This window comes from Lactuca saligna, chromosome 3 (assembly GCF_052625555.1).
Source record: "Lactuca saligna cultivar CGN05327 chromosome 3, ASM5262555v1, whole genome shotgun sequence".
NCBI lineage: Eukaryota > Viridiplantae > Streptophyta > Magnoliopsida > Asterales > Asteraceae > Lactuca > Lactuca saligna.
Genome location: NC_136419.1, coordinates 28754711 through 28769388, shown reverse-complemented (window position 1 = coordinate 28769388; position 14678 = coordinate 28754711). Strand labels below are relative to the sequence as shown.

General features: G+C 36.9%; 1 long non-coding RNA gene across 2 annotated transcripts; it reads right to left on the bottom strand.

The window, feature by feature from the left end:
• Positions 1-2615: 2615 nt before the first annotated feature.
• Positions 2616-7263, bottom strand: LOC145033504 (uncharacterized). Of its 2 annotated transcripts, XR_013677597.1 has the most exons (4): positions 6534-7263; positions 3386-3470; positions 3138-3310; positions 2616-3046 (listed from the first exon to the last, which is right to left on the bottom strand). It is a non-coding gene; the product is annotated as an uncharacterized LOC145033504 (long non-coding RNA). The 2 variants fall into 2 exon arrangements; XR_013677596.1 differs by having other exon boundaries at positions 3138-3470.
• Between the last annotated feature and the right edge of the window lie 7415 nt (positions 7264-14678).

Genomic DNA, 14678 nt, shown 5'->3' with positions numbered 1-14678 from the left:
TGGAAGGTAAAGATGATCCAACCTAATATATGTCATTTCATATAATATAATCTTGAAAATGTATCTTACTTATAACAGAGCGAAGCATCAAGGCAAGGCCATGAGGAAATGATCATATATAAGCAAACCTGTAATGATTACAAAAATAAATATAGGAAGATGATCACATATATGCAAACACAGTGACTGTGTACTGAAATCTTGTAATGATTAAAAAAATACGAACTTGAGACTAAAAATGAAAACAAAATGACAAACCCCATCTCTCTTTGAAATCTTGAATTGACTCAATAGCTAGAAAAATAAAATTAAAATTGATCAAAATTCATCGGTACTCAAGAACAAAAAGTTCTCAGGTTTTAAGTCTCAATGGAACACTCCCATCGTATGACAATCATGCACCCCCGTCACCATCTGCCGGCAGAGGCCAGCTGCCGCACGCTCTTAATAATGTCCCTTAGCTATAATCCGATCAGCTAGCTCCCCACCGGCGCTCAACTCCATGATTAGGTTTACAGAGTGCTGATCCTAGTAATTTGGAAGATAGATGGTGATGGGGAAGAACGGTCATCTTTCATTAGAAGTCGACGGCGGTGGGAGACACTCAGAAGGGTCGAAGAATCAGCAGATGGCGGAAGGTGAATGGAGGTTTGAGAATCGAGAGAGAAAATAGAAAGAAAGAAAGGGGGTTTTCGGCGGGGATGACCTAGGGTTTTCAGCCGGTGGAAACAAAGCGGGCTTTTAATTTTTGGATTTCATTTCCCCCTCGAATGAAACGCGCATTTCATTAAAATTTATAAATCGACATGGTTAAACGACACACATTTTATTTAAGATGCCCTCCGTGTTTTTTTTATTAGACACTAATTTTAGGGCACGCAAAAATGCGTATCCTTTATGCTTTATATCTTGGAAAACTGACATCAATATTTAGGGCACTTACAAATGCGTGTCCTCTATCAGCGCGTGTCATTGATTGGGCGTCGTAAAAGGCTATTTTTCTAGTAGTGTATTATATCCAAGTGTAGCTTTCAACGAGATCTACAACTTTCGTTTAGACTTCGTCGGCTAATTTTGACTTTATTTTTAAAGTTATATTTTTAATAGACTTAGACTTTTAAAGTCCGTTAAAAATTCATAACTCTCTCATCCGACATTTATTCTCGACTGCTTTCGATGAGTTTTATATCCACGTGTAGCTATCGACGAGGTCTACAACTTTTATTCAGACTTCGTTGACTAATTTTGACTTTATTTTTAAAGTTATATTTTTAATAGGCTTAGACTATTAAAGTCTGTTAAAAATTCATAACTCTCTCGTCCGACGACCGTTCTCGACTGTCTTTATATCGACAGACTCCTATTAACGACATCTTTGATTCTCGTTTAGATTGTTTCTCTTAATAATCGGTTGATCTTAATTTAAGTTTTTGAGCTCTATACTGCTACGCTGAAGCTTCGAAAAATCATAACTTCCTCTCACGAAGTTAGATTCGGACGTTCTTTATATGTACACTCTCAGTTTAACGACTACTACGACTTTTATTTAGATCTCTTAGGATATAATGTAATTCATCAAAAATTCACTTTTTACGATATGCAAAGTCGTACCAGTTTAATCGTGAAACTTCGAAGAAGCATAACTTCTTCACACGAAGTCGGATTTCAATGTTCTTTATATGTACGAAATCCTTGTCACATATATTATAACTTTGTTTAAGATTATTTATGCTAAATAACCTCCTATCAAAAAGTCATTTTTAACACTTAATAAATCTTAATTGACTAGCCCGAATCTGCATGTGTTACAATTATCTCCCCCTTAAAAGGATTATGCCCCGCAATCATCAGCAAAACAAGGTTCGTATAATGACTCCGCACGTTACCTTTCCCCACTTGGCAATAACCGTAACTCTTATGTCTTTTCTACTGAGTATCTAACTTTATGACTTTTTGACTGTCGGCGGTGCTTAATCTTGCCCCGTTCTTTATCCTATATTAGACTTTCAATCGTAATCTTCGAGTTATAAACTTGATCCTTATTGGAGACTCTTGCTCCTTCTTAAGCACATTGAACCCTAGATAAGGTCTTTACTTTACCTACTGTAACAGACCGATAGGTCGTGTATCTAATGACCTTTCATCATATGATGCCATGGCTAGACTCATGTCTTTTTGAGTCAGACTCCAACGTAGATGATACCTTTCTTCATGTTCTACGTCGAACATGGTTCTCTGAACTAATAAACTTATCTCGCAGGCTTATTCTCAAGTCAAACTCGATTTGTTATGACCACTAGGGTCAGAATAAACGTTATCTTCGTAGTCATTATCAAAACGATGGTAATGACGAAAACAAACGAAACAAACTCAACTACTAATGCCTTATTAACATTGTGACTTTCCCTGATCCAAGTGAGAGTCATGTGCTTCCGGTAGTATACACATTTACTACCTTTCACACCTACTCATACTTGTCCCAAGTATTGTCGCAGTTCACCAAGTCATCACACTAGAAAATCATATAGCAATTCAGCACATCGGGTATGTAACATATTAAAGGATTATATCATTTCTTGAAAATGATTACAAGATTTATTTATACTATATGGCCATTACATTAGGCTACACAGGATAATACTACTTATTTATTTCCTTCCCTCAAGTACTCCAAACAAGCAACTCGAAATTACATCCTCTTGCTTCCTCATCAAGTATCGTGTGGCATGCTCTGGCCTTTGGTAGGGATGTAAGTGAGACAAGCCAACTCGCGAAAAACTCGAGATCGACTCGAAAATACTCGAAATCGAATCAACTTTAATCGAGCCGAGCTCCAGCTCGAGCTACTCGAGTACCTTATCGAGCCGAGCTTGAGTACTAAAATACTCTGCTCATAAAGCTCGCAAGCTTAATCGAGCTTAGTGTAATTTATATATATGTCATTTTCTTATAATTATTTATTTATACCAGAAATCTAAAAAAAATAATAAATAAGTAAATTCTTTTGTGTCCCTTGAATTCTCAATCCGTCCCAATCCCAAAGACCCTGAGTCAGAAACCAAAATCCCCAATTATCATTTACACACACACACAAAAAAAAAAAAAAAAAAAAAAAAAAAAAAAAAAAAAACCCTTACGATTGGCTTATTCATCAATCATCGTTCCTTCACAGTTCACAAATCGCCGCCACCTCTAATCCTCCACTTACCGGTCGCCGCTACATTCTGCACCATCCCCACATGTCGCCACTCCAAGTAACATCTGTACATCTCTATTCTCTAATCGTCGGCCTCCACTTCACCGAACGTTGCTGAGAAGTGAGAATGTTAGATTTTTTGTCGTCTTTGACTACAAAATCAACATTGAAACTATGAGTATAGATTACTTCATTTTGTTGTTATTGAGACCAATTCTTTTGATGAGATGAGCTTTTGAGGCTAGTGTTACTGAGCAGTGGCATGATTTCCCTCCTAGTTGCACACAATCATGATGTAGATTTTTTTAGTTGTTTTTTAGAATAATATGCAGTTTAATGTTCTATTTAACAAAAAAATAAAGATATAATCATCACTCCAACAATGTTCTAGTAAAAACAAGAATTTTAATTTTGTAAACATGAACACATATTGTTGTTTTAGTTGTTTCAGATGGTATTTTAATGGAGTGTACAGCTGATATCATTGACTTTGATTTGATTTGTTTCCATAATACCAAATAGTTCATTGTGTGGCTGTTTATAATTTTGGTTTTAATTATACAGCAAGGTATAATGTGAGGTCATTTTGCAAGGTGTATTTGAAGTTTAATGTATTTTTTGTGATAACTTTTCTGTCCTTTATGTCTTACTTTTGTGTCTGATTTGCAGATGGAATCAAGCACACCTTTTGAAATCGCTCAATTTGTAAGAGCAATTGAAAATATATAACTACAAAAATCTGATTTAGATAATCATCTTGAAGAGGGTTGTTATATTGGTGGTGGAGATTGGTGTCGAAGTAACAATGGAGATCAATTGTTTCTCACCACCTTTAATGTGTTTTTGTAATTTCAGTTATATTGATTGCTCTTGTGTTCATACATTTCAGAAAGAGAAGCAACAAATGGAGATCAGTCTTCACATTCCATGATAAGTAAGGTTATTTAAAATGTTGAAAACTTGATTCTTTTTCTGTACTTTTTTTTTGCTGTTTTTGACAGTTTTTTTTACTGATTTTTTGACCCTTTTTTTTTTTTTTTTTTTTTTTTTTTTTTGCTGTTTATGATGTTGTTTTTAGGTTAAATAAGTGTTAAAAAATCGTTTCAAGAGGTAGAAGAGGCTAAACTATTTTGGTGCTGAGTTGATACATTTTTGATGTTTTAAAAGTTGTTTTGCATTGAAAAATGTTTATATTTTGTATTTTGAAAGTATGCAAAAACCACATAGATGCTTGAATGGTTGATTTTATTTCGAATTAAAGAATGTTTATTTTTTGTATTTTGGAATTATGTAAAAGTTATGACATATATGGACTATGGTTGATATTATATTGATATTAGGCGGTTAATTGTGATTTTTTTTGTAGTTTGGATGTTTGTATAACGAATGTTGTAATATTTCTTACTCAATTTACTGATTTAATATATATATCTATATATATATATATATATATATATATATATATATATATATATATATATATTAGTTGAGCCGAGCCGAGTCGAGCTCGAGACAATCGAGTATTTCACGAGCCTGAACTTGAGTTTAAAACCAAGGCTCGAGTCGATTTCGAGCCGAGCTTCGAACTCGAGTATTTTAGTCGAGTCGAGCTTCGAACATTGTAGTACTCGGCTCGACTCGTTTACACCCCTAACCTTTGGCTTTGACGGCACATTTGTCTTTGTAGTCCCTTCCTTCGGGAAGTCCTGCTTGAAGTGTCATTCTTCACCACACTTAAAGCAAAAAAAAAAATCTTGGTCGGGCATTCATTGGCATAATGACTTGTCTTCCCACATTTGATGCACTCTTAGGGACTCACACATATATTAAAAAAATCTAGAAGCCAATTTGTTGTTGTAATAAATACTATGTTGTCGGCCTACTCTAAATTTAGGTATTTGAAATATGCAATACAACTTAGATAAATTTGAAGACACGCCATCTGATATCTACTTCTGGAATTACTCAGTCAAACAGTGTGTATGTAACTCATGGATTGGTGGATGAAGCGGTTAAACTTTTAGAGCAATCGCCATATGGAGTCTAGACGAAATTACATTGTTATCACTTTTGGATGTTTTTGGTTGTACGGAGCAGATAGAGAAAGTAGTAGAAGTATATACAAGTATGTTTAAAAGACATAGGTTCCTACAAAGCTCGAAGCATTTTGTTTGTTTGGTAGATGCTATATGCAGATCTAGCAAGTTTGACAATGCAGCTTAATTCATTTAATCAGTAAAGACTCGTGATCGTGATGTATTTTGGAGAACACTACCTATTTAGGGTGACATCTATGATGATGTTGAAGTTGGCTTTTGGGACTTGGATAACATTTCTAACTTGAATGTTGAACATTTTAGGACTATATGACACTTATTCTTCAAGATGTAAAGATACTTAGACCAATAAGAGAACGGTGAACGCCCATGGAGCAGCATTCGAACATGGATGAGTTATGATGAATACAAACAAGTCAACACCTAAATGGCTTTTGATCCGATGTGGTACCACAAAGAGTCTTTACACGATGGCTAATCTGAGAAAAGTTAATACCACCATGTAACTTGGGTACATCATTTCATCATCAAAACTTTAGTAATATATTCGATAGTATGTGTACAAATGGCTCTCAATGTAGCATAAGAGTAACACGTGACCGATTAAACCAACTTTTGTTAAGTAATGAAGCTTTTGTGGAGGAAGGACTAAACCGGGAACAAAAACAACCATTGCTAAAATGACATCATCAAATATAAGCTTACAGAAGGTTTTAATGACATGCCTACTAGCCAGATCTAGGTTCCAAAAGTTATGTAGGACAAACCATGTACAAAATACCTACTAAAAAGAAACATTTCAAAGTTAAGATGTTATGAATTTGAACTAATCTAAGGAAATTGGTTGGGTTCTTGTTGGTTTGGATCGGACATGATACAAGATCAAAACCTATACAGGGTAAGAAAAAGTTTGTGTGGATGTTAATTAAAGTAGATGCTTTAAGATGTTTGGTCCACGTGATTAATTTTGGCTTAGTTTTGTTTAAACCTTAAACACACTTCATCGTTACTTAATATGGTTGGACATTTATTAACTAGCCACTTGGAAGAAAATTGAAAGGATTGACAGCTCAGATTCTTATAAAAAGCAATGCCCATTACTGGGTGAAGAGAAAAAGACACCCGAATTACTTTTAATAACCAAACAAAACTTACAAGGTAAAGCATAACTTTAAAATCGTGAAGGGGCAGTTGAAGGAGAAAGGCATGACATAAATAAAACATAACCTTTGATATGAAGAAGAAAAAAGAAAAATAGCAGTTGACTGAGAATGACATACCAACACATGAAATCCCACAACGATTGCTCCGGTAGTGCTCACAAAGACGGCCAAACCCTCCAAGCATGGTTGCAGTGAACAGAAGATAATTCAATGGCCAAGGAACTTGAATATTTTAGAATGAAAAGTAATCATGACCTTCAAGCAAATGACAACGATACTTGAATGCTTTTCAATCCACTTCTTGCTTCAATTTGAAGGATGAAACGCGAGGATTAGAGTACAGCCAGTAGAAGTACTGTTAAATGTCATGTGATAGTGGGAAGCATTGACCATACCAACAGCAGAGACAGTTGCCCAGCTAAAAAGAACCGAAGCTACGAAAGGGATGCAAGCAAAGAGAAGGCGTTCGAGAGCGAAGACGATGGTTGGGAGTCGATTTGCATCCACTTAAACTAAAAGCACGCCCAAATGCCAATTAGAAAATTAGCCAGGAAGCATACGAAACAGGCAAGCAGGCCGATAGGAATCGAATTGAAGGTCATGAACAGAGACGAACTGAAGGAGAAAGTGATTTGTGCAATTATGAGAGAAAACCACACGACGAAAAAAGGACACGGACTTAAAGTTGAGCGAATCGAGAATTTATGCGATTATAAGGCGTAGGGTTGGGGCGGCGACGACAGGAGGAGGAAGGTTTCGCATGGCACAAGCGCGAAAGCGATCCTAGCGTTGAGGACGATGGAAGATATTCACGGGCGAAGGTTTAGTTCTAGTTTTTCGGAAAAATCATAACTTAAGTTAATAAGTTATTTTTACATATAAAAGTATTCAAGCGCTTTTTAACTAATTGATCGATTGATTTTCTAATTATAAAAGTTAATTCCAACATTTTTTTTATAAATTTATTTTTAAAAAAACCATAAATCAATAAGTTCTTTTGTCAAAAGTTCTTTTAAAATTTAAAAAACAATCCAAAACACCCTTTTAGTTGAGAAATGGGATCTGAGTGCGCTGTCGTCGTAAGGAATTGAGTCGGAAATGAGAATAGTAGTTTGTTTGATAGAGAGGGTTGGGTGTGAGGTGCCCCTTCGTGGCTGTTGGATTACAATTTCATGTGACACACCAAGCATCTACAAACGTTGATTTTTTTTTCTTTTTTAATTGACAAAATATTCTACTCGTAAACTTTCTTACAGCTATGTCAAAGCCCTTTTAGTAATTTTTTTTGGGTTAATGACTTAGGAGGGTAATAAGGTTTTAACTTTGTCGACATAAGGTATTTAATGTTTTTTTGTACACATTACACCAATATGGTTGTTATAAACCGTTTAAAAAGGATAATAACGTTTTAATTTTGTGTTCTAAGGTCTTTTTTGTACATATTACACCAACATGGTTGTTATAACCGTTTAAAAAAAAGTAATAAGGTTTAACTGTGTCCACATTATATCCCTATTTTTAATATTTTTATCATTTTATCTAACATTTTTACAATTTATATTAGTATCTAGTTAAATGGCTTTATCATTTCATCTTTTCATTTTGGTCGTCTATTCACCACAACCACGATTTCAATCGAAATGTTACATAACAATTTTTTTTTTCATTTTTACGAAAAAAACTAATAATAATGAAAGTCTTAATGATTAAGACTATACTTGGCGCCACAGCTAGCTGATAAGCTAGTTTATTTTAAGATATTTTTTAAGTTGTCATGTTTGGCAAGCCAAAAAGTAGCTTATAAACTATCATTTTAAAAAACTACTTAGACTAGTTTAAAAAAAAATTAATTTTCAAATATACCTCTTAATTAATTAAGAAAACATATTTTTTAAATGCTATTTTATGTCATTATATAAATTTCTTATAGCTTATAAGTCAGTGGCAGAGCTAAAGTCAAAGTAAAAGAGTATCACCGACAAGTAATGAGGTATTCCCGATAAGTAATTGCCTATCGGAGATAGCCAATTGGCGGAGCCATTACTTATCGGGGATATCCCATTACTTTTTGGGGATACTCTTTTACTTTGACCTGGCTCCGCCACTGGCTTACGTAACCTTTTGATTGAAACCGTGGTTGTGGTGAATGAACGGCTAAAATGAGAAGATGAAATGATGAAATCATCTAACTTGATACTAATATAAATTTTAAAATAGTTAGACGAAATGATAAACATATTAAAAATAGGGACCTAATGCGGACACAATTAAACCTTATTACCATTCTTTAAACGGTTATAACAACCATGTTGGTGTAATATGTACAAAAAAAAAGACGTTAGGGACCTATTATGGACAAAATTAAAACTTTGTTACATTTTTTAAACGGTTATAACAACCATATTGGTGTAATATGTACAAAAAAAAAACTTTAAGAACCTAATGTGAACAAAGTTAAAATCTTATTACCCTCGTAACTCATTAACCTAATTTTTTTTCTTTTTATCAGAAAATCATGACAATAGCACCCGATTCCTAGCACCAAAAGTAAATGCTATTCCATTTCCATAAATTAGGTTGACAAAAAAAGTTATTTGACGATTATATAAGTGTTTTTCAAAATAACTAATCATTGATCATTATCAATGATTATAACATGATCATGATATGTTAATGATGCATGTAAAACAACATAAAGAGACATGCATAGACAATTATCATATTTATAATAGTCTCTACCGAGTACATAAAAAAGAACATTCAATATATTGCTTCTCGTACTAAAATTTCAAAATATATTCAATTAATGCATCAAATGCTGACTTTCAATTCGTATACAACAGTTTTTATCCGTACACAACATTTTATTCTTAATATAGTTGTATAATACAACATTTTAGAACACAAATTATTATGTATAAAAAAATTTTGTTGTGTACAAATCAATTCTCGTATAAAAGTGTTTTCATTTGTCTCTATTAAAATTCAATTAAGTGTCCACTAAACCAATCAATAAGCACTTAATTCATTGAAATGGATCTAACAATTTTTGCACAATGTGGGACGCCACATCTACGTAAATGCAATGCGATAATCTCTCCTACTTCGGTTCTTATACACAAAAACGAAAGAATGTTATTTCGCATCTGAATGTTTGTTTGACTCAAAAGTCAAACTTGATATATGGTACTTGGACCCGTAGTTTGTAAAGAAGAAAATGCATGATGTAATGAGTACAGTTAGAATTAATAATAAGCAAAAGCAAATGAACCCTAAAAACTATTTAGAAAGAAAATTCATCACAACTATTCAAAATTTGCATGAGTATGAGGGATCTCCTTAATTAAGATTTGCATCCACACAAAGAGCAGAAAGGAAACAAGCTCTACAACGAAGAACGAGTTGCTGTAAGGTAATTGTAGTAAGGTTAAAGTTGTTGTACGGTTTTTTAAATAGAGTCAGGTTCAAGTGTTAAACAATTGAATATCATACATCCAACAATTGATACGTTACTCGTATTTTCTCTCCGTCTATATCGAAAAAAAGCAAAATGGTAAATCAAATCCTTCTTGTCTCCAATTGGCGGCCTATGCATATAAACTATGCAAAATAATTCAGTCACCAATTAATTTTTCAGATTGATGCATACCGGACCACTACTGATGAATTTAAAAAGACTGAATCATGCTTGATTTATGTAAGTGAAGCTTAAGTTGTTGAAAAGTTAAGCTGTAATCATACTATACCTACAAACAACTGCTTCATGAAATCATGAATCTCAACAAATCATGGATCTCCATTGTCTACCGAAACAAGTGAAAAAGTATCATTCTCGGTTTCCATCCAGCCACCCCCGCGCTCTTCTTTTATATCCATCAATTCACCAACTTCTGTGACTCCACAACTCTTACTCACCTTATTTGCCACGTCATCAGGGATCAACTCTGCAACTCGGATGCCTAGAGTATAGTTTTGATGAGCACGACAAGAACTCATCAAACTCAACATCACTATTTAGCAGCTTGATGTGAACTTGACGCCCTACGTCTAAATCTAAGAGGCGAGCAGAAAGACCAAAAATTGCAATATATGTAGCTTTGTTCCACGTCCACACCATATCTTCTTCAGCTAACATTCTCCTTGAGATAATCAATGCCTCATCCAAGTAACCTTTTTCTATAAGTCCAACCAAGATATGATTATATATAACTGCATGTATTCAGTTGCAATCCAATTGGGTTACAAAGTAAAGCCTCCATAGCCCATACCACGTCCGACAACATGGAATACAAGCGTACAAGTGCAGTTTTCAGTGATTCGCACGTTGAGTAAAGATTGATCAGTGTTGGAGTTAATCCAAACCGGTTCAAAGTAGTAGCACACGTTTCTGATTCAGGGGCATTTTAGTCTTTTTCTTTTGAGCATGAATAAGTAGATGCACGTTTGGCATTAGAGAGTTACTGGGTAATCGTTGCAGTTTTTTAGGAGAAGTAGTTTCAATTTAGGTTATTTAATTCCCATTGTAATCGTTGGTTTTAATGAGATCAAATAAACACAGAAACTTTTAGCCCCAATTTCCTTTGTTTTTTCGTCACTTGTGTGCTCTGTTTTACAGTAGCACCCTCTTCTTCTTCTCATATTTGGTATCAGAGCTTACCGGGTTGCCTTTTTTTTTTGGTGGATGCCAAAGTATATGCCACGCAACATGACCGGCGAGACAGATGCTTCTAAGAACAAAGATGGACACATGACCCTTCATTATCCGATGCTCGCCAGAAACAATTACACAGCATGGGCGATAAAGATGAAAGTCTTTATGCAGGCACAAGGCGTCTGGGACGCTGTTGAGTCCAAAAATCCCAGAGAAGTCGTAGATGTACGCAGAGATAAAATGGCGTTGGCAGCCATTTATCAAGGAATACCGGAGGAATTGTTGTTATCATTGGCGGAGAAGGAAACAGCCAAAGAAGCATGGGAAACTCTCAAGGTTATGTACATGGGTGCGGAAAGAGTAAAGACTGCAAAGGTACAAACTCTAAAGGCGGAGTTCGAGGCGTTGAAGATGAACGAGACAGACTCGGTTGACGATTTCTCCATGAAATTGAACAACCTTGTAAACAACATACGTGCTCTAGGAGACAAAATTGACGAGGCGTATGTGGTGAAGAAGTTACTTCGTGCAGTCCCCACAAAGTTCCTCCAAATTGCTTCCACAATTGAGCAATTTGGAGACTTAGATACTATGTCTGTCGAAGAGGTGGTCGGTAGATTAAAGACCCATGAAGAAAGAATCAGGGGCCCAGGAGAAAGTGACGAGAAGAAGTTATTACTCACTCAAGAAGAGTGGAAAGCAAGGTTCAAGAAAACAGGTACCGCCGAGTCATCGTCAAATCAGAAGCATCAATCGTCAGATGCTGGACGTGGTCGGGGTCGTGGGAGAGGCCGTGGCCGCAGCAATCGTGGCGGACGAGGAGGTCGCCATAGCGGTGGGTCAAACCAAGGACGGCAGGAGGGCCGTGGTTACAACGGAAGTCGGGACAAAAGCACAGTGAAGTGCTTCAATTGCGACGATTATGGACACTACGCGGCGGAGTGTCCTAAGCCCCGAAGAGAGAGAAATCAAGAAGCCAACCTCTCTCAAACCCACCTAGATGAACCAACCTTACTTTTGGCGATGCAAGGAGAGATCTTCTTGAATGAAGAGAATACCACACCCAAATTACTCGCCATGCGTACAGATGGGTCTAACTCAAATCTGTGGTACTTGGACAATGGGGCGAGTAGCCACATGACGGGACAGAGATCGGTGTTTTATGAGCTGGATACAAGCATCAGAGGGCATGTAAAGTTTGGTGACGATTCAGTAGTGCAGATAGAAGGCAGAGGTTCGGTATATTTGCAATGTAAAAACGGAGAACAACGGGTGTTGCGTGATGTCTACTACATCCCGAGCCTCCGCACAAACATCATCAGTTGTGGACAACTTGCTGAAATTGGGCTCAAGGTGGTGATGCATGGAGAGTTTCTGTGGGTTTACGGAAGAAATGGTGAACTCCTCATCAAGGTAAAAAGAGCTCCTAATAGACTGTATAAAACTCTCCTGGAAGTTGTTAAACCAACCTGTTTATTGTCTAAACAATCTGACCAGACATGGCTTTGGCATAAGCGCCTTGGTCACGTCAATTTTCAAGCTATGAAACTCATGGATGACAAACAGTTGGCTGTTGGTTTGCCTAGTATCAGTAGTCCAACTGAACTGTGTGAAAATTGTGTGATAAGCAAACAAGCTCGTGCACCATTCCCGTCACATGCAAATTTTAGAGCCAAAAAGGTTCTACAACTTGTTCATGGTGATATTTGCGGTCCTATCACGCCACCGACACCAGCCGGTAATCGTTATTTCTTTATGTTAGTTGATGATTACTCACGTGTGATGTGGACTTTTATGTTAAAAACGAAAGATGAGGCGTTTGATTACTTCAAGAAATTTCGTGCACTGGCTAAGAACGAATCAGGTGAAAAATTGCTCACGTTCAGAACCGATCGGGGAGGAGAGTTCCTGTCCAAGAAATTTGAAGCTTATTGTCAAGAAACGGGTATCTTGAGACACCTCACATCACCGTACTCGCCACAGCAAAATGGCACCGTAGAGAGGCGTAACCGCACCATAGTCGAGATGGCGAGAAGTTTGCTAAAAGAAATGACCTTACCTGCTTGGCTTTGGGGGGAGGCCATACGACACGCCACTTACATTCTCAACCGGGTCTCAACTAAAGCTCTACAGAACTTGACTCCATATGAGGCATGGTCAGGAAGAAAGCCTAATATTGAACACTTAAGAGTGTTTGGGTGTACAGCTTACATGAAAAACAATACTGGGGGTTTGAAGAAACTAGATGATCGGAGCAAAGCTGTAATTTATTTGGGATCAGAACTTGGAACCAAAGCATACCGACTGTATGATCCAGAAACAGGAAAGATGCACGTGAGCAGGGATGTCAAATTTAATGAAGGAAGAAAATGGTTATGGTGCTCTGAAAGTATAATTAGCTCAAGCAATGGTACAAGTGATTCAGCCACAAGTACAACCTTCATTTTTGAAATTGCCGATGAAGACCCATGTGGGTTTAGTGATGAAGAAGGGTACCAGACCCCACAAAGTCCACACTATTCCTCAAATGAAGTTTCACGTGAACAAGAAGAAGCTGAGTTTCCAAGTCCAAATGTTATTACACCTGAAAGCTCAAACACCCAAAACACCTCTACGGCAAGTTCACATTCAACACCTGCTTCACCGGTAGAAAATGTTGAATCGTTATCCTCAAGCAGCGAAACACCACCTCTAAGATATCGATTGCTATCTGATATTTATGCTGAAACCGAGAGAATAGAACTCAATGATGAAGAGTTATATTTCTTGGGAATGGAAGAGCCTACAACCTTCGGTGAAGCTACAAACGACAATAATTGGCGGAAGGCAATGATGAGTGAGCTTGAAGCAATCGAAAAGAACGGCACGTGGAAGCTAACGACTCTCCCACCGGGCCACAAAGCCATTGGATTGAAGTGGGTGTTCAAACTAAAGAAGGATACAGACGGTAATATTGTCAAACACAAAGCGAGATTGGTCGCAAAAGGCTACGTGCAGCGTTACGGTATCGACTACGAAGAAGTATTTTCTCCGGTGGCCCGAATCGAAACCATACGCTTACTACTTGCTCTTGCAGCCAAACAAGGGTGGGAAGTACATCATCTTGACGTTAAGTCAGCCTTTCTTAATGGCGATCTACAAGAGGAGGTATATGTTTCTCAACCGGAAGGGTTTGTCAAGGAGCAGCATCAAGAAAAAGTTTACCGTCTGTACAAAGCCTTGTACGGTTTACGTCAGGCACCAAGGGCTTGGAATGCAAGGTTGAACAAGTGCTTAAAGGGACTCGGCTTTGTTAGGTGCCCTCAAGAACATGCAGTATACACAAGACGCAAAGCGGGTCAATTACTGGTGGTGGGAATATATGTCGATGATTTGATTGTTACAGGTACAAACGTGACTGAAATTTCAAAATTTAAACAGCAAATGAGTGCTGAATTCGACATGAGCGACTTGGGGCTGCTGTCCTACTACCTGGGTATTGAAGTGAGCCAAAAGGAAGGTCGAATCTGCTTGAAACAGGCAGCCTACGCTAAGCGGGTGCTCGAGAAATCGGGCATGTTAGAGTGTAACCCGACCAAGTATCCCATGGAAGCAAAGTTACATGTCGGGAA